At 37.2% G+C, this 26,401-nt stretch overlaps 1 protein-coding gene across 6 annotated transcripts in view; it reads right to left on the bottom strand.

The window, feature by feature from the left end:
* LOC131426934 (semaphorin-1A) overlaps positions 1-26,401 on the bottom strand; it is a 530,738-nt gene that overhangs the window by 424,688 nt on the left and 79,649 nt on the right. The gene's annotated exons all lie outside the window — the stretch shown is intronic.

The raw sequence follows: 26,401 nt of genomic DNA, 5'->3' as shown, positions 1-26,401 counted from the left end.
AATGAAACTCAATTCGTGAGCAGATTTTACAAAATACTTTATCTGTTCGAGAAATTTATATTAGTAAAAGGTATCAAACTGAACTAGAAAAAGTTTTAATCGGAAAAATTGGTTTTTACTTGAAAATTCCCATCGTTCCCACGCAATATAACAGTTCGGCTGAAAAGTTCGTATCGTTATAAAGAAACACACATTTTTTGCCAAAATTCTTTTTTATTATTCAACATAATTGCCATCAGAGGCGATACAGCGATTATAGCGATCTTCCAACTTTTCGATACCATTTTTGTAGTACGATTTGTCCTTTGCCTCAAATAGGCCTCAGTTTCAGCGATTACCTCTTCATTGCTTCTAAATTTTTTACCAGCGAGCATTCTCTTGAGGTCTGAGAACAGGAAAATGTCACTGGGGGCCAAATTTGGAGAATACGGTGGATGAGGGAGCAATTCGAAGCCCAATTCGTTCAATTTCAGCATGGTTTTCATCGACTTGTGACATTGTGATTTTGAGCTCACGCGGCACCCTTTTTTGCACAAAGCTTTCTCATATCCAAATATTCGTGAATAATATGTCCAACACGTTCCTTTGATATCTTTAGGGTATCAGCTATCTCGATCAACTTCACTTTACGGTCATTGAAAATCATTTTGTGGATTTTTTTCATGTTTTCATCGGTAACAGCCTCTTTTGGACGTCCACTGCGTTCATCGTCTTCGGTGCTCATATGACCAGTACGAAATTTTGCAAACCACTTACGAATTGTTGCTTCGCCCAGTGCAGAGTCTGGATAACACTCATCAAGCCATTTTTTGGTATCGGTGGCACTTTTTTTCATCAAACAGTAGTGTTTCATCAACACACGAAATTCCTTTTTTTCCATTTTTTTCACAATAACAAAAGTAGCTTCACTCAAAATGCAATATCTCACAAACTAATAATCAGACAGCTGTCAAATTTATATACGTATCTTTTGAAGGTTGGTACTAACTGAAAATGGTATGGATTTAATTCTAGTGGCGCCCTCTCATAGAAACGATACGAACTTTTCAGCCGATCTGTTATGGATGATTGATGGTGGCACATAATTAGGGGAAGCTGTTCGGTTGCCGGCACTTCACCGTAACATATGTCATGTGTGTAGCAAACAAACGCTTGTACTTTTTGCTGTGCTTAAAACAAAATTTAATTGCGTGAAAATCAACACAAATGTTTTTTATGACGTTTTTTTATAGTATCATAAATTGAAAAGCATCCATCGAAAAGGTGAGTGGATTTATGAGGAGAAATCGATCTATTTCGTGATTTAATACCGGATGCTATCCAAATTTTCGCAACTAAAATTTTTTCCATTATTTTTTAAATGTCTACCGATTTCGGTAACCGGCACCCCAAGGTGTTCGGTTACCGGTACACCATTTTTTTCGACAAATCGCGAAAAAATTGCCAGTGATATGCAGAGATTCCAAGTCTGCAAATTTGTCTGTAAATTATAAAATTTCTTAGTTAACCTGCAAACTTTTTTTCGTCTAAAGACTTTTTACATACTTTTAAGACTTCGATTGTTTGCAGACATTTGTCAGATATTACAGACTTTTTGCTAGCTAGAATTATTATATTACCTGGCATCTCTGGTGATATAAGTAAAAACTTTGGTTCTCTGGTTCTGTTAGCCATGGCGACTTCAAACAAATCGTCCAAGTAAAGGAAAATTAACTTCAATGCACTGAAAAATGTTATTAAACGTTGCTTAGTGGATAAGAAGTCAATAAATTCGAATGCAGCAACGTATTCAATCCCGCGAGGCCGGTGGAAAACCGGCCTAATCAACACCAAAGGCGCCACCATCGAAATCATTGGCCAAGATAGCCAAGGCGAAGTCTCTGTTTTCTCTTTGAATAATTGTAGTTTTTACTTACATTTTTCCATTTTTAGGGAAATTTCTTGGGGTGTCGGTAACCGAACACCTTTTTTGAAATGGCCAAAATTTATCACTTTACTAAATAGATAACAAAGTTTTTTCAATCGATTGAATCAACTTAGTTTCTTATTCAGTTGTTAGCTGGGGACTTGAGCTTTCCAGTTTTAGTATATATGTCCACATAATGTGCACTTAGTAAGAAGTTATAAGCTTAAAAGTCCTTTACTTTTAAGCTTATAACTTCTGACTAAGTGCACATGTGGTGTGTGATATTGGTAAAAGATGGTGCTGCGGTTGATAAAAATTCTAGCTATTCTAATTATAAGACCGAAAGAATTAACGAATGTCACTGAATTCAAATTTATTTGAAAAAAATATGCAATTTGCACAGCCGGTAGTGCAGTAATACCGTTCCAGTTGGATGCAGAAGTAACAGAAACGCAGGTGCGCTTCGTTTGTTAGATTTCGTTTGATTGGTTTAATCGAAACAGATTATGAGATAGTAAGTCTAGGTTCAACTAGGTTCAAAACTTTTCCAATTCGAAGGTCATATTTGTTGCTGGCAAACGAACCAACTTCGGCTATTCCGGTCATCTGAATCCGGTTTTGGAAGAATTGGAAATGGTGAATAAAAACTGCAGAAAGGATCTCACTCACTTTTCTTGGAGTTGGCCAAATCGTTTCTCATAAATTCATACGGAATTCATAAATCCTACTTCCGGTTCCGGAACTACAGGGTAAACAAAATTTGTAAAGTTTGTTAAATTAGGTCCGAACAAACTTTCCTATTTCTATTCAATGAACAGTTGTTTTAGCGAATTCCACAGTAATATTTGTGATGTTAAAAGTAATATAAGAAAGGCATCATTACACCACTAGGTGGATTAAAACAGATTTTTCTCTCCGCACAATTTTCTCGGAAATAGCTGAACCGGATTTAAATAAGCTTGAGCTCGTTTGAATGCTACGATTGGGTTGTAAATCGAGTTCGAACATCAATTGGTTGTCACTTCCAGTCCTGAAGGTATACAGGCATACGTGACGTAACCGACAAACCGCGTTTAATTCTCTCAACTCAATTTTTTCTAAGACGGTTGACCCGTTAGTAACAAACCTAGGTTCGTTTGAAAGCTACTATTTGATTGTTAATCAAATTCCAAGATTAATTGGCTTCGAAATTCGTTTAATCGAAACTTACACTGAAAAATTTTAAAAACAAAATTTTTGATTTCGATTAAATTCGTCCCAAAATAGGTAACTATATTCCCTAACAAACATTCATATATTGATAATTTGAAGGGGAAAAAGCTTATTTTTTACCCCCAAATTTGTGCAAGGTGCACATACCCATTTTTACAGTTATTTAACGTTTCGTCTTTGACGCATCAGTGCCTAGCAGCTTATGTTGAGCTGCTAGCGCGACCTGGCGGCTCAACATAAACCGCTAGGCAAACGTAAAGTTGATGCTATTTGCCGAAATCCGTTTCACTAGCCGAAATCTATTTCGTCCGAGACGTCAGTTTAGACATTACACTTCGGTGTACTAGTAAAAAGTATTTTGCAAATAGCATTTACTTTACGTCTACCTAGTGGTCAATGTTGAACCGCCAGGTTGCGCTAGCAGCTCAACATTAGCTGCTAGGCACTGATGAGGCAAAGACGAAACGTAAAATAACTGTCCATATATTGCAAATTGAACTTTTTTTAATAATGATGATCATTTGAATAGAAAATTTCATCAAAATCAAAAATGTCATTTTATGCAAATCGACATTGAATTTTTATCGATGTTTTTCAGAGTAGGACTGAATTTGAAATTCGTTCAGTATTTTTTTCGATTTGTCATTTTTAAACTAAAACCATTTGAATAAAAACCTCTTCTTAAACCACCTAGTAGTGTGATAGTGCTTTTCTGTTTGTTTTAGCGGCTTAACCGTATATCGGTATGTTGGTCCATACCCGATATTCTGTTCTTACTAAAATATGTTATGTCTTTTTAGATTAAAAAATCTGACACTAATTTGGCCTCATTTATGACACAAATTGATTCAAATTGAATCGGGTACACATATAAAAATAGTTTGTGAATTTACATCAATTTTCATGCACATATTTGGAGCAGGCAATTGAATGAAAAATTATATTACAATTCTAAGCATTTTTTGAAATATACAGTCTTGTTCATTGGAAAATCTATGAAATCCAATTTAAGTTTATATCGATCATGGTTTTAAATCAAATTTTCGATTCTACTTATGTCTATTTCATCATACTATTGTCGGGTAAGTTTCATTATTTTTTTCTGTGTAGTTCAAAAAAGCATGCTTCAGTGCTTACGTCACATATTTGGCAAACACTTCTCAAACCGAATGTATCAGCAACACTACATTTGAACTTGATCATTGGTCACATTGATTTGTCGGTTAACAAACGTCACTTGTACCATTATATCTCCGAAAGTTGAACTGCCAACCATATGATCTTCGAACTCCAACTACAACCCAATATAAGTCTAGAACGAGCATACAACTGTTTAAATTCGGTTCATCCATTCGTTCACGCAACTTACGTGGTTTTGTCGTTTACGCCACTTATATACTATTATATCTCCGGAACTGAAAGTGACAGTCAATTGATCTTCGAACTTGATCCACAATTCAATAGTAGCTTTCAAATGAGCGTAACCTTGTTGGAATCGATTCAGTCATATCCGAGAAAATTAGGCGAAATTTTTCAATCTCATGGAGGTGAATCAAATGGTATTTAACACTAAGGGTCTCCGAAACTCCGATCAAAAATCGGTTTCTCCAGTAATTCTATTACCTTTTTATAGAGAAAGGTAAAAATTGTCCTTTTCAAGACAATCTGCATCAATTTTGGAAAAAAAACAAATTATCCAAAATGGTATTCCGTAACAAAATCTACTTGTCAAGAAAGTATCATTAAAATCTGGAAGGGTGCTGCCAACATTTATTCGAGTGGGTGCGAAATTCATCTATTATAATTTTTTTCTTTATATAGGGGCAGTCACACAAAGATGAGTAAGCTTTCACATAACCGAAACAGTCGAGAAAAAGTGCGCTATTGCGTAATTGCTAAAAAGTGAGTCGATAAATATTGCAACACATTCAACCTTGAATAACTTTTTATATATTTAACAGAAATGAATCAAATTTTGTTTCTTCCGGCCGAGTTGGAAGGAAATCAGCAAACCGTTGGCATCAAGATTGAAAACACGAACAAGGTGGTGAAGGTCTTCTGAAATCTGGACAAACGCCAGCAAAGTGCTGCAAAAACACGCGTCTTGAAACTACACGTAGTTGCTTATGGAAAAAACTGCACTGAATCATTGATAGCCGAACTAACTCCAATCGTAAATCGCAGAAGGAAATCCGTTGTTGAAGCTTGAGTCATTTAATATCTGGCCACAGTTTAGTTTTACTGTAGCATTCCTAACTGTCGGTTCTGTCATGTTTTGACAGCAGTTTGTTAGAAAATGTTTTTCTTTTCTTTCAGTGTTTCAATGATGGAGACCACAAACTTAAAATTAATTTTAAACGCTCGCTTCGGAAACCCGACGTAGTCAGGGTAAAAAATCGGCCACGAGCAGCGTTCGAAAATCGACAGGATCATAGCAAATGTCGGAATTCAGAAACGAAAACCTAATTTGAAGGTGATGAGAACGATTCCCGGGTAGATGTTAATAACAAACAAAGATCAAAATAATAACACATTTTAAACCTAGGGTTGTCGGGTTATGATACCGTCAAGAAACTTAATGCCAGCCAAAGTACCGTCAAAAGAATTCCTCTGTGAAAAGGATGGCGCTCTTTTCGGACAAGTATAAGTAACTAAACGGGACTCTGAAATATAATCTAGTGGCTGCCCGGGTAGATGTAAATGACAAACAAAGATCAAAATAATAACGAATTTTACCATCATATCTTGTTTTGACGTTTTTGTGCTATCATAGCGATACTTGATATTGTCTTGATATTTCATCTAGAGAATCAAAAAATGGCACAATATCTGTTTAGCATCTAAATTAGTTATTATTTCTTATTTCGTTATTGATGAGTTATTCCAATTTAATTAAGTACAATTGATCCAGTAGTTCTATCTTCGAATAAAATACAATTGAATAAACTGCATCAGAATCAGATGAGAGAAATTCTTATTATATTATTTAATTCTGAATGTTAGAATATAAAATAACTGAAAAATTCTTCTTCTCTAAATATTTTGTTGTTGGTTTGATATTACAATGACAGAATTTTACTATTTTGTTGGCATTTTCTCATGAAGACTTTGTTATGAATTTTGATATTTTAACTCTTATATTAAACTAAATAATGTTAATTTCAACCATTAAGATGTTCGATTTTAATAATAAAATTTGTTATTGGTTTGCAAATCACTTCTACCCGGGTAAAAGATGTACCCGGATGTTGTACATTGAGGTATACTTCCCATACTTGCATGGTAAAGGAGATCTATTTAGCAAGTTTGAAAATGTTTTTCTTTCTGATAAATTTGCAATATCGAAACTAAGATCTGGCAAAGTATTTGAGTTTGAGATTTTAGTGTTTATACCTGTATCGGTTTTCAAGAGCTAAGTGTAAATATAAGATGAGTTTCCGTTCAGAACATTCTTATTTCAGTGAATATCGTCGTTGTTATGTGATTTTGGTTGGTATATGAGAAGTTTGCTATTGTCCTGTACACTTAAAAATTGGTTGCGAAGTCGATTGAAAACAGAGTGTCGTTTTCCACAACAAGACTTTGGTGTGCTTCGCTTAGATAGCCTGTAGTAATTAAAATACAAAGACATACAGGGTGACCAGAAATAACGAAAACTTTTTTTCACGACGATTTATACCTAAAAAAAAGAATTGTTAGTTTATGGTATTTATTTGTGAGTTTCCATTTTTTTCATAATTTTTTCAGCCGTTGTTTTTTACCATACACTAAATTTTAAGATGACGGCAATGGATGTAACGCTAAATGTACTGAATGGAACAGTCTAGAAAACGATCGAATAGCTGAGAAATGAAAAGGATCGCCCAGGAAGAGGACGGTCAACACATCTCGTAACCAAAAAATCATCATGAAGGAAAGTGGTTCATCAAACAGAAATCTCTCGCGAATAAGTCCGACTAAGCGCAAAAAACGAACCAGGATTTCAGTTTTATAAGCTCAAAACAGAAAAGCTGCTCACCGGTGACAGCAAACATGTTCTACTCGGAAGATGTCGTGAACTGATCAAACGGGTTGCAGCTCCTATGTGGGAGTGGATTTTGATTTCCAATGCGAAGCAAATCTACAATCGTCAACCGGAATTGGTCAACAAGCTTTCTAGGTGAACCACATAAATGTGTAGAAGCTCTCAAGAGATCATTGACACGGGAATGGGACAAGATTACGGCGGCTGAATTGCGGCTTGTCACCAAAAATGTCAAGCGTTTGAAGCTTTGCGTCAAAAGCAAGGGTGGCCATTTCCAGAATGACTTGTTATTTTGGTATTAGAAGTCACTTACTTTGTTGCTAAATTCCGATGTTATTTCTATTATATAAAAAATTCCATTATTTCCAATCACTCTGTTTACTGCACATACTCGCATATCAGTCCAATATCGGTCCGATCACGAATAAGAAAAAGATAATTAAATAAGTTCTTGAATAAGAACGGCTGTTATATACTGCCCGACGTTTCGACCACCGGTTATGATCTTTTTCAAGGGAAACTGTAAGTTTATTGGTTATGAAAGATATTACACAAACATTAAAACTGTGTGTTAACTCACTACCTTATATCGTTCCTCGTCTAAAAATCGTATGCCCATGAACGGATGTTTACATATTATGTGATTTTAATCACATTTGCTTTCTCATCGTTCATCCAGAGAAGCTGTTTGAGATTTATTGCATATCTTTACCTCTTGTATATCTTGAATAACTTAGACTTTATGACAACGGTACTGGATCAGATTTGATTTAATCTTATTACAGAATGTAAACTATAAAAATCTTGTCAGTGATTAAAAAAATTATTTTGTGACAAAGAAAAGTTTACGTAGATTTTTTAGGAGGAGTTTATGAAAGTCAACGAGTGGGGAGGGGGGGGGGGAGGGGGGAGCTTGTTAAAATTTACCAAATTTTGGTCTATGTGGTTTATGAACGGTCCATATGCGACTGATATGCAAGTATGGGCAATATAAATCTAATAAAAAATTTCATATGAGCGAAGATAAAATTTATAATTACCATAGCCATCCTCAGTCATTGTCTACATATAATATGTGCTTACCTGAAAGAATAAAAGAATTCGGTTAGAATAAGGAAACCAGAAACTTTAAGTAGCAATTCCAGAAATTTATAACATGCTAACAGATTTTATATATTTCGATTTGGGTGAAATTTTGTATACGTTTTTAGTATAGCAAAACATTTGTTTTGCACCGATGGATAGAACGATTCGATGCACTTATGAACTAGGTATTAATTTTATGGTGAAATAAAAATGGTGAAATTAAAAAATTATTAATTTTATTAAAATGGTAACAGTAACAGGAAATAAATGCAATAAATTTTCAACCCTTTTTAATCCACCTAGTGGTGTGGTGATGCCTTTCTTATATTACTTACATTTCCAGAAACATCACTAGAATATTCTGTCTAGTTTTTTTTTCAAATTTGAATAAAATCAAAACATTCTTTGGGTATAAACTACCATAACCTTTTCAATTTGTAAACAATTATATCAAGTTAATATCAATCTAAATGTGGCAGCCCTGCACGCTATACAAAATTGAACCAAGCACGCTGTGTGCTAGGTGGTAGTGTTTTCTTCTTCCTAACCAGTAAGTATAGATGCGTACCGGTTTTGCATAATTTTGTATGACAGTTTGAAAGTTTTGATACTCATCGCCCTATAATAAGGATCTGGGTGAAATTGCACAATATATTTCCAGACACTGAGAGCCTTAATTTAAACCACGATTTGTGAAAATCGGTTTAACCGTTGCTGAGAAATCGAAGTGAGTTCAGTTTTTGGAACTTTTCTTCACTATGGCAGGTGCGTTCGGAAGCGGGAACCGAGGACTAGTAGTCCCAAAGTAGATTTATATATCCACTAACTAACAAGGTCTGCAAACTAGACGAATTTAGCAGTAAGTTTTATAAAAATTGGCACCCCGTTTCGCCATCACTTTCGAAAAAAATACTCTTGAAATTGAAAATTTTTCACTTTCCGCGCTGTAATTCCGAAACCGAAAGTCGGATCTGGATCAACTTTTGTAGGATTTTTAAAAGAATTTCTAGACCATTAATTGGCATCTTAGTTTATAAAAATCGGTTAGGGAATTTTCTAGAAAATTGAGTGCGCATTTTCTCATAAATTTGCACATATTGCCTTAATTCCGGAATCGGAAGTCGGATCGGGATAAAACTCAATAGCGATCTATAGGACCATAAGACCTTTCATTTGAATCTGAGTTTGTGATATTCAGTTTAGCCATCTCTGAGAAAATCGAGTGACGTTTTTGTCACGTACTTACATACATACATACATACACACCAGCGTCGCTTTTACGTATTAATGGGCGGGGGGCATTTTTTTGCGCCCCTAGCTAATTGGATGTCTTTTTTTGCTCGGTCGGTCCTGTCCGGGGCCACTAAGGCTGTGGGCCCGGGGCACTTGCCCCCTCAACCCCTATACAAAAGCGGCCGTGATACACACACGTACCCATACAGACATTTTGTGATCTCGACGACACTTGTGACACTCGGCCATCCGATTAAACTCACCTCTAGTTATTTTTGCAATTTTTGATTAAATTATCAATTTGATCAGGGCAATTCCAGAAATGCTCAGCAGATCATCAGACTCGACCTTCTCCGATTTGGATGAAATTTTGCACATGGCTTCAGTATGGCAAGCCATAAGTTTTTGAACCGATGTAGAGGTCAATCCGACTCACGACTGATTTTTAAAAAGGGCGTATGTATTTTTGCATTTCACAAAAATTGCTTTTTTCAAATCGTTGTAACTCGGAAACCGTTAATTGTACAAAAATGGCATTGACCTCTCCACCGGTTTAAAACTTATGGTTTGCCATACTGAAGCCATGTGCAAAGTTTCATCCAAATCGGAGAAGGTCGATTCTGATTTTGTCACTTTTTCGTCTACTCATTCCCGGAATTGCTTATCAATGCCTTTTTAAAATAATTCAAAACTTCAAACTCTTGATGTAAAATAGTTCTTCAATCACTTGAAATTGAATTTACAGCTCTGAGGCATTAATTTTTTCTATAAAGACATTTCGCCTAGAAGTAATCGTTCTCGAAATAATTAGGCATGAAATTCGAAGAACTTAGGTTTCCGTTCAATTGCATCGTTTTAACAAGTTTACACGTACCAGAACAGTTATTCTAAGTTAAATTTACAATTATCAGTTGCTTGCTAAAGTTGCGCAATTCAACAAAAATCCTATTACTTTGAATTTTATGTCAAAATATCTCGAGATTGGTTACTTAAAAAAGAACGTTCATTATTAGAAAATGTATTACCCTTGAACGGTGAAATAATATTTTATTGTTTGAATAACTATTCTAAATCAAACAATTTGCAGGTTTATAAATGCCTATAAATTATTTTGGCTGCTTAAATTTCAAAAAGTTACTTATAATATTAACACCAAATACTACTTCAATGTATGATTTGTTTAGAGTGTCTAATTGAGTTGCCAAAACTTTTTCTTGTGCACCATTTGTTTACGGCTTCCGAGTTTCAACGACTTAAAAAAGTGCATAAAAGAATACATTCTCCTTTTTCAAAAATCAGTTTTGCGTCGAATCGGTCTCTCTGACCGTGCAAAATTGATGATTTTCCTTACCGAAGACGTGTTCAAAGTTTCATCCAAATCGAAGCAAACCAATTTAGATTTCTGCTGATAGTTTGGTAAAATAAGTTTGTTTTCGCTACAATCACACCTTTCCTACAAAGTCAACGCATTTTAGCAATCTATAACATGATGAACCGAACCAGTTTATCGTGGATTTTTTTTGTTTTTTATAGGAAAACCGTCACAATTCGAACAACATGAAACACTTCAAATGTTTATGTATGACAAACCTGATAACACATTTCATGTCAGTCAAATTAGTCCTGAAAGCAAAAATGCAATTCACAATATCTCTATCCCCGAGAGCACTATTGTTTCAACATAAAACTACGGAAAGCTGCACGACGACTTCAATGAAACCAGTATTTGTTCATTTGCTCATATCGATAGTGAAATCAACCTTTTTTGACTACCAGAAAATAGTAATAAAACTTGTTAGTATGTATGTTTTCACATTGCTCTTCTGGATCATACATATTAATGAATTCTTGCTATTCCACTGTTCTTCTCCTAAAATCAGTGAAATAGCACATGCTGCCGTGGTGCTACTCCCTATGCATCATAATGCGCAGCAGTACGAGCTTTTAGTGCTCCTATTTACAATGAAGAGATTTTTCGTTCCTATTGGGGGAGGAATCAGCCCACGATGATTATTCTATCAGATCGATTTGTTTTCAAAGTGAGCCTGAAAATGTTTCATATTCTAAACTGGTAGACCACAAAAAGCGTGCAGTTTATAGTCACGTGGGAGCTTTTGACAATATAAACTGCTAATGCACTGATCAGTTCAAGACAAACACATTTTTGGTAAATCTGAATGATGTGCAGAAATAGTGACATAGGCTATGCAATCACTGTGAAAATCGATGTTGAAACGAGACCCGGAGGGCCGACTGTCATATATCATTCCAATCATTTCATTGAGATCAACAAATTTCGGTATGCATGTATGTATGTACAATTTTAGTGCACTAAATTTTCTCAGAGATAGCTGAACCGATTTTCACAGACAGAGATTCAAATGCAAGGTCTTGGGCACCATGCAACGTTCCTGAATTTTATTCGAATACGACTTCGAGTTCCGGAATTACAGGGTGATATGCGCAAATATATGAGAATTCTCAGAAACGGCGGAACTGAAAGCATAGATTAAAATGAAAGGTTTCAAAATACCATTTCAGTCATTTAAAGTGACGATGCAAACAACATAAAAACTCTTCGGAACAGTGCTAAAACTGAGTCAGGGTCATTTCGCCGAAAAAGTAAATTCGCCGAATCGTACGATTGTCTCAATATCGTATTGTAGTTGATTTAAAATAAAGGAAATGAAAGATGATATTGTTCACGTCCGATTTTTTTTACCTACAATCATATTTTTCAAATAGCTTATATTCAAAAGAACGGACCAATTGATTTCCCCGCATTTAATCCAGAAAAACTACTCCTTGGAAAATATTTTTTTAGATTGATTTATGATCCTTCGAACTGAATTCCCAAGAGAATTTGTTAACTTTATAAGCTACTATGCATAAAAGCATGTGCTTTGGTGTATCTACCAGGCGTAGTCGATACACCAAAGTCGTGGTATTTTCCGTTAACTGAGATCAAATAAAACAGTAGCTAATGCGGCTTCACCACATTATTTTTGCCTCGCTATCGCTCGTTCGGACCTAACCAAGCAATGAAACCTAACTTTGAGTAGACCCGAGGCGGTTACAGGTTTTCATGCAAGAAGTCAACAGCCAACTCAGCTGGCTCGGAGCACCGATTTTCACAAACTTTAGATGAAAGGTCTCTTGATCCCAGAGATTGCTTTTGAATTCTACCTGGATCGTTCTTCCGGTTTGGGAGTAGCGGGGTAAAATGTGCAAAACAAAAATGAGAGAAAAGTGTTTTTTTTTTCAACTTGGACTCAAATTAAAAACCTTGTAGTCCCAAAGCTTACTATTAATTTTAATCTGGATCCGACTTCCTGTTCCAGAGTTACGGAGTAAAATGTGCAAAATGAACAAAGCAAATGCTTTTTTCTCACAGACCGCTCATCCACTTTTTACTAATTAAGGTCCAAATGAAAAGTCTTATGATCCCATATAACCCTAACGAATTTCATTCGGATACGGCATCCGGTTCCGGAATTAAAGGCTGATAAGTATAAAAAAAATCATTTTCCGGAGCGTTTTTTTTTTACATGACATGGAAAAACCAAGCCAAATACACTCAAATAACCGTATAATTCTTAAATCAGTCAAGTATGGTTAGTGGATAACCAAATCCGTTGATTTTGGGTATAGCGAATCATCGTTCCTGGTTCCGGAAGTAACGGAAAAGTGATCGTTCGCTCCAAAGCGAAAAGCACTCCAATATAGACTGATATTGACTTTCTTTCTGTCATTTAGAGCGAAAATGCAAAAAACAAACGAAGAATTCCTATTAACTAGGGTCAAAACGTGGATTACGTGAATACGAATAAAAAATTGAATTTCGCAACTTGTATTGCTTTGCTTCCAGAATTGTAACGGTGCATTTATACTAAAGATTAACTTATTGGCGACAAATATTTTCTACCACAGAATTGAATACCGCGGAACAAGTGAGCGTAAAAAAGAAACATACAGAGTTTCGATGTCGAATTTGTATATTTCAGTGAAAGAAACTATTAAAATACTTTTCGAGATTCATTTCTGGTAATCAGAAGGGCCAAATTGGAGAATTATCTACACTGTTCGGGGCATTTTTCTTGACCGCGAACCATTGAAATGCTGGCTTCATTCACACGCATTTGGTGCGAATTTCGCACTGCGAAAAGAGCGCAAAGCTAATCGAATTGTTCTAGATTGCACTAAACTGATGATTTTTATTTCCGATTTGCAAAGAAGTAATCTTTATAGTTCTTTAGACAACATTGGGAGCCATTAGAAGGGCTGATTTTGCATAACGTTCCCCATCGTTGTCCACTTTTCGTTGTATTTGCTTCAATCCAAACGACTCTTGCTTGAAGCGAAACTGGCTCTGCGAACGTCGCTCAATTCATACAATACTGAACTAAATTGTTGATGCTGGAACTGAGCTCTGGACCTGAACCAACAGGAATGATGCATTTGCTTTCCTTCCTGCTCAGTCAACTTCGCAGATTAGAATGAACGAAGCATATCAAGTGTTAACCTTTTATACCTACATAGGTACGAGTTAGGCGTCATGAGTTTTATTCTTTGATTTCAGATCATTTTTTTCAGTGAAGAAAGCTACCTTATATATGTCGATCAACGTAAGAGAACTCCAAACAGGAACGAAAATCAGAAAAATGCATAAGCTGTCCGACACGTTGCCAACAAAATTATCAGATGTACAACTTTGCTTCCGCCGCTTTTTTTCCAAAATTAAAAGCTTTATTGCGAAAAAGTGCTTACAGATGTATTATTCAAAGTATTGTCCGTCGCTAGCGATAACTTTCTCCCATCTTTTCGGTAATTTTCGGATCCCGGCTCGAAAAAAGGAGTCCTTATTTGACGCAATCCATTTTTTAAACTCTCCGAAAGATTGAAAATGTTGATCTGCCAGGCCGTGTGCCATCGAACGGAATAGATGGAAGTCAGAAGGGGCGACATCTGGAGAATACGGTGGGTGGGACAAGACTTCGCATTTCAGCGTTTCCAGGTACTTTTTGACCACTTTTGCGACGTGAGGCCGAGCATTGTCGTGTTGGAGGATGACTTTGCCATGTCGCTCTTGATACTTTTTACTTTTTTATTTATGACTTCTGGTCAGTCAGTATTTTTTACTTTTTTCAGTTTTTTAACGATATCAAACTAACTAGAGATTATAAGAGGAGAAAGAATATGAAATCATAGAGCCATAGTACTCAAGGAAGAGCAAGGATGTGAAGAATAAAGTGCGGAAAAGTGAGACGTGGCAAGGGTCATTTAAGTAAGCAGAAGGCTTCTCGTATCTAAACTTTTACCTTCTACCAGAGGAGTCGAACTTGGGCATCTTAGCGATACGAGTTATCCGAGTCTCTGATATGTCAGAAAGTAAAGGCAAAGGTCGTTTGACATTTACTGTCCGAACCGGCAAAAGTAAAGTTACGAGAAGTTGTCACATTCTGCCCACGACGGTTTCTCACATTCTTCTTTATTCTTCACATCCTTGCTCTTCCTTGAGTACTATGGCTCTATGATTTCATATTCTTTCTCCTCTTATAATCTCTAGTTAGTTTGATATCGTTAAAAAACTGAAAAAAGCTCTTGATACTGTAGCCGCTTTTTTTTAGCGCGCGACTAAGGCGCATCGGTTGCGTTCGGTAGCGATCTCCTGCGATGGTTTCACCCGGTTTTAAGAGCTCGTAGTAAATTGTTATTCATCTTTGAAGGTTTTTTCTTTTCCACCATCATGTTTGTCTTCGACATCGAAATCACCATTTTTAAAACATTGAAACCACTCCCGACACGTTATTTTACTCAGAGCAGCATCACCGTAAGTTTCTGAGAGCATTCGATGCGCTTCAGCTGTATTTTTTTTGGAATTGTAACAGAAAAGTAAAACTTCCCGCAAATGACGAGAATTGGGCACATAAACAGACATTTTCGAGCGTAAATAATACGAAAACAAGAACAACTGTCACTGAAACGGCGATGACAATTCGTTAGGCACTGCACACACTCACTTTAAAGGCATTATCATCTATGTATTATGACCAGCCTCAGCCGGTACAGCCACCTATCGGAAAACGGCGGAAGCAAAGTTGTACACCTGATAGATATCGTGGAAGCCGGAAATAATATCAGTAATGTTTCTCGTCACTCTTCTATTGGACTAGACCTTTCGGCTTCTATAATTGAGTTAGCGTACACCAAACTAAAGTCCAGAGGTGGAAATAAGCCCATTTTGCGCATGAAAATGTGAATCAAGATTTCCGATTGTGAATAAAAAAAACCGTGAATTGGGTAACAAAACTAAAATTACGATTATGTTTTAAATTGTAGGAAATGAAATTGAAGACCTTTACAATTCTAAATAAAACCAAAATTTATCTTATCAAAAATCATTCGTTTCAAAATTCATTATAATATCTACAGTAAATATGTGATATGAAAAGATACTGCTGACTTTTTTTATTTACTGTGAATCAAAAAATTTGCTTATTTCCACTCCTGCTTCAAACACAGGACTAAATCGTACTAAAGAAGTGTTCGAACAGCCTTCTAGCTGCACTGTCAATTCTTTTCAAAGGCTCCCTCGTGGGATCGCGGGTTCATAATACATCATGCTTGATGATGAGAGATGTGAAGGAATGCACATTGTAGGCGTGCTGGCCTACAGGCTGACGTAATCGATACAGATTTCTTCGCATCCTTTGACTAGTTAGTTTCAATTGATGTTTTCTGGGTTGGCTCCACTCACATTTAACTGGTCGGGAAATGTCTGTGAAAATTGGAGACTGCATGCCGACACCTTTCGCCGTTAGCTCTGGAGTACCTCAGGGCAGTAACTTGGGACCATTTATGTTTTTACTCTATCTCAACGATCTCATTTTCCGTTAAAATGCAATGAACTTTCTTTTTGGTGACAATTGCAAGCTATATCACCTGATTTAATCTTAAGACAACAGAATAGTCATACAATCACCACTTGTATGTTTTGTTATCTCATTCACTCACAAACAATCGTTATTGAGGTGCGATTACAACCTTTCGCAAAAAGTGCTGAAACGTGAATCGTTCGTGAAGGACTAAGATATTATTCTTATGCCAAGCTTTTAGGATTCATTTCTCGCATGATCAAGAACTTTGTCAATGTGAACGCATGGTTATGATACTTCCGTGCTCGTTATTTGTGTATCAACTGGATGCCAATTATCCATTGGTACAAATGATGAGGAGGATTTATGTTTGCTGGAGGTAGAGATTTTACAATTTTCAACTCCAGCGGGCTTTTTCTTGCTTCAAGCATATTTGTCCTATGTACGATATTTTCTGTATGACCGAGAAGATTCTTTCCACTAAACAATAAAAAAAATTCTGCGGTGAAACGCTTTTTGGCTAAATGACGTTCTGCGAAATGATTTGCTGCCGTTAAAAATCTAGCTCAAGACGGCTATATCGTCTAACAAACTTAAACAAATCGGAAACTATATTGAGCAGTTGAAGTTTTCCAAACGATATTTTTATCTTTGAAAAACGCCTTTAAAATATTATAGAACGACTGCGAATCGAATCGATTCACTTGATTAGGAAATCCTAGCATTCCTGAGAAAACAAGCAAATCAGCTATTTCCGAAAACAAACAACAAATCCACCGTCAACATTATTTTCTTTGCAACTTTTGAATTTCAGCATCCACAGCCTGTCGCCCATATTCCAGTCTTATCACCGAAATAGCATTCCGACATGTTGGCGTTTGATGCGGCAAACATATCACATTCAGACGTACACAAATAAACAAATATTATCCCAGTTTACTGTGCCACGTCGTACCGTCAGATTCCGATCCCTAATCCGAATTCAACACCCGCACAAACAGGTACATTTTTTCATATTTACATTTGTCGAAGCCAAGGCAAGCTACAACCCAGTCACTGCGCCAAAAGTATTCGAAATGTGTTCCTCCGCACACAATTAGCTCACAGCGGACGCCTGTATATGGGGCTGTATTTTGACACAGCCCTTCCCTCCTGGCTGGTGAGGTGCAAGGCAGTGTCAGAAGATCATCATCATCAACGAATTGTTCGTTATCCGCTTCCGAGGCCTTTTCCTTTGCCGTTCATAGAAAATCATGAAACCCACAAACAACCACGCAAACGAGAAGCTTGTTTAGCATGTATAGCATAAAACAGGCTCCTACCCGGGATCGGAAGATTGCCGGAATTTAGGCATGCCGAGCTGATTTTTGGATACATGACACACCGGCGAAAAGGGCTGTAGCTAATGAATATTTTATCCGGTGGTATGCTTTGCTACAGAGATTTAAATTTATGGTGTTGGTTTCTAGTCTACTTATTGATAGTAATTCTCTCATTTTTAGATCTTATCCGAAATTTAATAATGTTTTCTAGGTAGGTTTTCTTTGGTAAATATCATACCTTAAGGAGAGCTTCCCGGGTTGGCGGATCAATGCATACGGCGCTTGTCTTACAACCTTAGCCTTAACCTAGGACGGTAGTCACCACTACTAATTTCATATGTTGATGACGGGTCTTCTAAGCTTAATTTTTATTGCAATTGTGATGTAGTTCTTTGTTTTCTAATTGTATTCTAATTGTAATTTCTGTTAAGGGATAGACGAAGGCCTTGGCCATTATGTAAGTTAGTTAAAAAGGAAAGATTGACAATTACTTATTAATATACGAAAGTGTAAATATACAATAAAAAGCTGACAGTTTCAGATTGGATTTTCAATATTTTTCACCAAATCATCATTCCGAAACGCTCCTAAGCAAAAATCACTTCAAACGTATTTTCAACTACAACATTATGAAAGTCAGACGAAGGAAAGTCCTACTAATAATAATGATGTCCAATACAGATCTATCGATGCAGATTTACAGATTTTTCTTCTAAAAAATACAGTTTTAGATGTGGCAACCCTGGTAAGTTGTAGTATGTACGAGTCTCGACCTGGAAGGATTCTTCGTGTAAGTAGGATCGTAGTACTGGTTTTGACTTTGCAGGGGAGCTTCTCCTGTAAATGGGATATTAGGCTTCTAAATTTAGAGCGTGGATTAAAAAAACTATTTGTCGTCTAATCTTGAAACTTTATGTAGCTATAATTCCTTATTGGAGACTACTACAGTGTTATTTTAGGTAAACATATCATTCCCAAAGACTTGCAAAGAAGCAAGCCCAATGTACGTCTCGAGCACGGACGACAGTTTTGAGGCAGTATCACATATAAGTTCCACCATTCTACTAGATACAGTCATTATCAAGCTGCAAACGAAACTGTATTGGACGACTCCTCGTCACTGTGTTTACATTGTGTTTGCCTGTCAGTGGACGTTTGTTTTACTTTATAGTGATCGAATGTTATCCGGGACTAATAGATCTCTAACAGAAACGTGGAGCTGTGGTTGACTTGTTCCGAGGAGAAAAACGGTTAGAGAACATAACTATCGGATTTTCATGTGTGCAGAAGTTGTGCACATAGTACAGTCAGAAGATACCTGGAAAGCGAAAGTAAAATCGTATGATGAGAGATGTCGAGCTACTGTCGTGGTATCTTCCATGATAATGGTCGACAATAAGAGCCTCAAGAGAAATCCTCAACGTAAGTCCATAAAATTGGCAGGGGATCTGAAGGTAATGGATTCTCAAAGAAAAACTTCAGACCAAACCTTACAAAATCCAGAACATACAATTTTTTGACGAGGAGAATACTAAACCAAAGTAGATGGTCATCCGGGGAAGTGAAGATCAATCCAAATACATATCGGGAAATAGTTTTACAGAACGTTATCGAACCCATCGTTATTTTGTTTCCAAGAATTGGGTTTCTCAACAGAACCCGCTGAGTCGCGGAGCAAAGAAAGCCTAACTCTGGAGATTCCAGGGATCATTTTGATTCCGGAGTATTCGGCGAGTTCGTCTAACTTGTATTCTATGCGCCTCGCTGCCTGGAGAACGCTCTTTTGTAAGTGCCGTTTCAAGTGAACGGCTCATTGGTCTTTCTCAATGAACTTCAATGTGGAGAAGCGGTTCGAGAGAGTGAGTGTAAGAGCCACGGAAATACATGAGCGGTATGGGTGATCTAACGTTGTGTTTCACAACTAGAGGTGTACGTTTGCAAGGAAGCGGGATATTGAAATAAATTAGTTGAAATTCCAATTGGAAGAAATCTATGTTTTTTCTCCTATCCCCACAGAATATTCTTCGAAAATTCACTGAAGAATAAATATTCCTATGCGTTCGCCCATCACTAGCTCGACTAACCAAGACTGCACGACCCACGGTTGTCCAATTTGGGCTGCAGCCAGCATTGCTATTATTCCAGATTTATCTGGCGAATGCCAGATTTTTCTCGTTTCGACAGACACTCTAACAAACCAGATCTTTTGCCAGATTTTGTCATATATCACCAGATCTTTGCGGTTTTGGCCTCTAGACGATAGGTAGTGAGACCTTTCTTTTCAGCTCACTGAGAATGAAGCCCGTTCAAAATTTTATTTGTGTGCTTGTTCCATCTGACAATAAAAGTCTTAATGTATATACGGTCAAGTTATAAAATCGAGGATTGCGACACTTTCTGAACAAACTTATGCGATGATTCACCAAAATCGAATAAATTTTCAACTAGGGAGAAAGTTCGAACACACGCTGCAATAGGTTCGTTGGCTCCAATCGATGTCCGATGGAATCTTCGTTGTAGCAAACCTGTTGATCGTAGAGTTCGTTGTGAAACCCGGAAGTCGATGAGAGACAGGATCTTTGGAGAGTCGATTTCGCCGTTGATAATCTTCGCCACAAACGCAGCTTGTTGAATCTTTCTTCGTCGTTCCAGGGTGTCAAGACCTAACAGGCGACATCGATCAAGGTACGGTGGCAGATCCAAGGGATTTCGCCGGGAAAAGTCTCTTAGCGCAAGCCGAATAAATCTTTTCTGAACACGCTCAATCCGCAAGTTTCAAACGAGTTGATATGGACTCCATACTGGCATTTTCTAGCAATGGTCGCACTAAGGAACAGTATAACGCTTTCAAACAATGTGGATCCTTGAAATCTCTGCTGATTTCAGTTACGAATCCGAGTTGTTTCGTTGCCTTAGATATTAAAGCAAAACGATTCTGATTAAATGTGAGTTTTGCATTCAATACAACACCAAGGTCGTTAACACGGTCAACTCTTGTAAGTGTTTGTCCATCAATTTTGTAGTCGAAGATTATTGGACGAAGTATTCGGTGAAATGTAATTACTTGACATTTGGCAATGCAGTCCTCATAATTACGAATTACTAAGTACAGCTTCAAATCGTCGGCGTAGATCATTTTGTATCCATAACCAAGCAGCAAAGCGGCATCGTTGAAAAACAGTGCGAACAAAAGGGGACCCATATTACTGCCTTGCGGAACTCCTGATTTATTCGTAAACGGGGATGAAACTGAGGTTCCCAATTGTACACGTAGGACTCTACCACACAAATAGGAACTCAACCATTCAACGAACTTGTGTGATGCACCAAGTCGCATCAGTTTACATAATAGAATTCGGTGGTCTATACGATCGAAAGCCGCTTTTAGATCGGTGTATAATGCATCAATTTGTACCCTTTCCTCCATACGCGAAAAGCAGGTCGAGGTAAAATCGAGCAAATTTGTACTAACGGATCGTCCTGGCATAAATCCATGCTAATCGGTTGATATATAACTTTTTGTACGAGAAAGAACAACAGAGCTGACAACTATTTCGAATAGCTTGGAGGCAGCAAATAGGCTCGTAATACCACGATAATTTCTCAGGTCCTTTCGATCACCGTTTTTGTAGATTGGAAACATGAACGACTGCTTCCATATCGATGGAAATATACCATGCTCGAACGATTTGTTGAACACGTAACATAATGGTTCGAGCAGAGCAGTTACACAGCGAGTATAAACGACAGATGGAATTCCATCAGGTCCAGTCGAGTACGAACTCTTCAGTTTCTTTGCTGCAGCACTGATCATTTCGGGAGTGATTATAAATGTACGCAAATCCACCAAGTTTTCAGAAACATATGATGCGGCGACTTCAGCTTCGATGTTGGAGGCCACTTTCTCAGTAAACACGGAAGCGAAGAATTCAGCAAACAACTCACATAAGTCTGAGGTTGATGCAGAGGTCACTCCGTCAAAAAAAACGTTCTGAGGAAGGATTGAACATTTTTGCTTCGAATTCACAAAGTTCCAAAAATTCCTGGGATTCCTACGTAGATCCGTTTGAACTTGCATGACGAAAGCTCTATATAAACCGGCATTCAATTTGCGGTACTCATCACTCGATTTTTTGAAATTTTGTTTTGTTTCTAAGCTCCGCCAACGACGGTGTCTGCGCTGCCAAGCATTGTGCTGGCGCTTTAAATCATTTAAACGTGATGTGACCCACGGGGGAGAAATAGGTCGTTTAACAAATGGTAAATTTGTACTGAGCCAACGACAGATAGTACTACAAAACGACGATGCCATCTCATCAACATTATCCGTTGTTCATCGTCATTCAAAAACTACTGCACCAATTTGTTTCAAATTTAGCACACACTTTCTACATGTAAAATACCAGTCCCCAACGTTTTCCGTTTTGTTGTTTGTTACTTTGGAAAGGTTTTACAGCAACAAAATGGCGAATTTTTTTATAAAAAATCGTAGTTTTGACTTTAACCCACCACAAAAAAAACGTCTCTTCTCCATCTCGATGACTACTAATTAGTTCTCTGTCGTTTTCAAACATTTTGTTCCCACACCACCTTTTTACCCCGTTTCCCGCAATATTTACTTTTTTTCATTCTCTTTCGTAACATCACCATCACCGCCCACAGAAGACCGCTTCAGTCGATGACCAGCATGCGGGCCACCCGCCGGGCCATTGTAGCGCGGATCCACACGGACCGAAGAATGCGGCCAACATAGATAATTACCAACGCCATCTGGAAGACTCTCATGATAAATTCAATTCACCGGCCACTACAGATTGCCAGCTGAAAGCTGGATTCTCGAGAATCCGCGACCCCGATACTACATTACATAATGATACTATTTTAGTTTTAAGTTAGACGATAATTAAGATTAGAAAATACCCTTTGCATCTTAGAGCTTAAGCAGTGTGCCCTAATATTATATTATATTATATTATTGAATAAAAAAACACCAAAAATACAGAACAAAATCAAACAGAAACGTTTGGATCTAGCAAAACATGTACTCTATCCATGCTACTTTGATTTAATGACTTCTGATTACTCTGCGCTCAAATCATGATTTTTAAGAAGTGTTCTCAATAATACCTCCAATATTATGCAAAATGTTTGAATTTATTTTGTTGAACGATAGTTAAAAAAATTGCAAAAAATATGTTTTTTCGTCATTCCAATGACCTGACACCAGTTCAACCTAATCAAGCGTTCGAAGTAAGAAATATGAAAGTTGTGAATGTAAATTCTGAACACATGAATTTAACGTTATTTATCACCGAAAACTATCCTTAGATGAACTCAAAATAAAGCCATTATAAACAATTTAAAAATATAAATAACAAAAATATGAGGGGACGGCTGTAGCGTGATGCAGCCCGCCTTGGTTCGATCCCCAACCCCGCACATAGGGTCAGTAAGCTTTGCTGGCCCGAAGAGGTGAAGGTTAAAACCTCTATAATAGAAATAAAGAAATAAATAAAAATGTCATAATTTGGGCGTCCAGTTCAAAAGTTTTCGATCATTAGAAGTTTAAATTATGCAACAACAAAAGACATCCGATAAGGTCACTCGGATGAATTCAACCCAGATTGAATTCCACTTTGCGAATGCCATATTTTACAAGGGGCAACATTAATAAGGTTCTGCACTCCTCCATATCCCCTCCGACTATTTACCAAATGATGATAAAATATTACATTTCTTTCTGCCTTCCACGTATCGTACTTTATGTGTTATGCGTGAAAGAAAGAAGAAAAAACGTCACGCGTGAAAATGGCAGAAGTAACCCGGCACACGCAAATCGCATAAAACGAACGGCACGTGTGGTTTTTGCAGGAAAATCTTTTGCAAGCACGTTTTACTTATATTGCTCTGTGTGCTCACGTAAATTAATTGATTCATTAAAATTTTATGCCTTATTAATTTCGTGAGCTCACGTTTCTTACTGGAACCGTAGCGGGATCAACATGCGTGTTTGTAGATTCCTGTTAGAGTTTTACTGCTTTTGAGTTAATAGCCGTTCTTCAGTCAGTCTGTAACTTTTTTTTTTGGATGCTGCAAAACTTTATGATGACGAAATTATCTTGTCCTCGAAATTATCTCCGTTTACTGCTTCCTAACACAGCTTTGGATCTTGAGAAATTATTTCGGAGATTCATTCAGCTACCTTTCAATTATTCAACTGATGAAAACCCATAAGAGCAAACTTTCCAAAGAAAACTCAATCTACCACAAATCCTTAAACAATACTGGAAAACGGTTTCTGTTTCCTTTAGATTCGTAGTTTCACGGTGTCCAACTAAATGCGAGTAACTCGCGTCAATCCATCCATCCGACGTCGACCAGTCCTTTAACGAGAAACATACGGTTCCGGTTAAGCCTGGAATAGTTTGAATAAGCTGAATTTGTGGTCTCCTGATTCTCTGAAGTTGCTCCTTGCCGTCTGTTGTTTGCTTCCATGCTGCACTAGATGAACGTACTCCGGTTACACGTTCATGCATCGGCACATAAACTAGAGCACTTCAGCATGCATATTTATGACGTTGAAAGTTTTACCTCTCAAGAGATGCCGGGAGAGCTATGTGCACCGAGTCACATACATATGTACACACGTACACGTACAGTCTCACATTGAAGGCTCCGGACTTGATTCCAACTATTGCCCAATTTGTTTGTGTGCTGAATGCGCTTAGGGTCCTTCGCAATGGAGTACGATTTTTCAACTGTGATTGTGATTGGTTTTGAAAAAAAAAACACATAAATAGTCAGCAGCCTGTTCTGAAGTGAAGTCAGATCCTTGCCAATTCTGATTACCTTCTCTATCCGTTTCCGTCAACAATATCAACTGTAGGTGAGATCCAGTCCCAGCATACTTAAGCACCACTTGCACCTCCGTATTAGTAAACAATTTCAATTTTCCTAACCGGATAAAATATGTTTAGCTTCCTGATCGACCATATGGGAACCCTACGCTATGAAAAAAACGAGTGTTTCCGCAACGGGGATCCGACGTCAGTATGGCAAAGCTGAACAAAGCGCACAGTCACTGGGGTTCACTTGGGACATGCTATAAAGTTTGCATATTGCGCATAAATTTTACTTCGAAAACCTATTGAAACTTTTTCTTCATCTCGACCGTAGTTGTTGAATAAACTCCCGACCCGTGGTAACCGGGTGCTTTGCTGGTAATCACTCCTGTCGAATGGGCGAACCGTCGAAATCTAAATAAAACGCCTCGAATGAAGAACGCAGGTACGCACACAGACACCCAGCAAACATTCAAATCGGTTTTGGGTAAACACTTCCCAGCAAACCATCCAACGTTTTCTTCCGCAATTCCAATTCTATCGCCACATGGTACGTTTACAGTGTGGGACAAAGTTTTTCCAGGCCGCTACGGAGTAAAGTGTGTGAAACAATTTTAATTTAATTAAGCCACTTTATGTACCGAAACTACTGCAATTGATTCCTCTGTTTCGTATCGAACATTTTCTGCACCATGGCACGAATAACTTTTCTCGCACCGTGTATCGGAATCTACAGTCGAGATTCAATAATCGCCACAGTCGCTCAGGTGACCTTCCCAGAGGTGATACAGTTTCTATACAGCGAAATTCGATCGCAACCAAGCGACGGCGAGAAAATTGATAGATCAAATATTCATTGTACCACCGGTGAAAATGAAATACGGTTTGAAAAGGCTACAATGGTGTGCACGGTGGAAATTGAAATAAGGCCAGCCAGCGGATGTATAATTCAATGGTAGAATCAGTGTACCTTTTTTTTAATACGAGAAATAAGAAATTTCATTCTAGTCTTGATAGAAGCAGGCTGTTATATTTTTCTAAACGATCATTCATACTTTACGATAAGCTATCGTAAAAACCTACTGTCGTACGTAAAGTTTATCATGGTGATTTATTAAAGGGAATTTATATTTATTCGATAGGTGCTCATATGAATTTGCCCGTTTCAGAAAATAGTATGTTGAAAAAGAACATAAAATTGATGTTTGCCACACAAATTACAGAAGTTCTCAATCAAAAAAATTCACATTTCACACAATCCGATGAATCTAGATCTAATTCTAATTCGAAGATAATTTCTAAATAAAGGAAATAATTACTAAATAAGAAAACAACGATTTTTTGTGATTCACCTACTTAATGGAAGGACAACGAATTGGACAATTGTTTGAATTAGCAAAAACCGAAGAAAATCCATCTAACCGAATTTACCAAACTCAAATGTTTCTATGGAGGCATTTTTGCGATAGGTTTTGGAATGAAGTTGTACATTTATTTGTAAATACATTGAAATTTAGTAATTTTATAATGAATTCAATGCAGGGATAGAAATTCACCCAAAAGAGCGATAACGTATAGAAAAAGTCACGAGAGCTAGGGTTCTAGGATTAAATTCAAATGTATTGGAATAACATTAACTGACTTTAGGTTAATTGAGTATTGTTTCATATAATATTAAGATGGAAATATATTAGATTATCACCCCGATTCTGCAATCCGACGGATTTGTGATACGAACGAATCTACACTTTCGTTCGAGGTTCGAATTTTGCCTTTTTTATTCCGTTCGACTTGTATGATTCGATTGAAATTTCGAACACTAACCATCAAAGCTGTCAACACTACTTACACGTTCTATATTATATATATTATTCATTTCTTAGTAAACGAAACCGTCACAC

The sequence above is a fragment of the Malaya genurostris genome, chromosome 2 (assembly GCF_030247185.1).
Source record: "Malaya genurostris strain Urasoe2022 chromosome 2, Malgen_1.1, whole genome shotgun sequence".
Taxonomy (NCBI): Eukaryota; Metazoa; Arthropoda; class Insecta; order Diptera; family Culicidae; genus Malaya; species Malaya genurostris.
The sequence above is the reverse complement of the archived record's forward strand: the minus strand, read 5'-3'. Positions and strand labels throughout refer to the sequence as shown.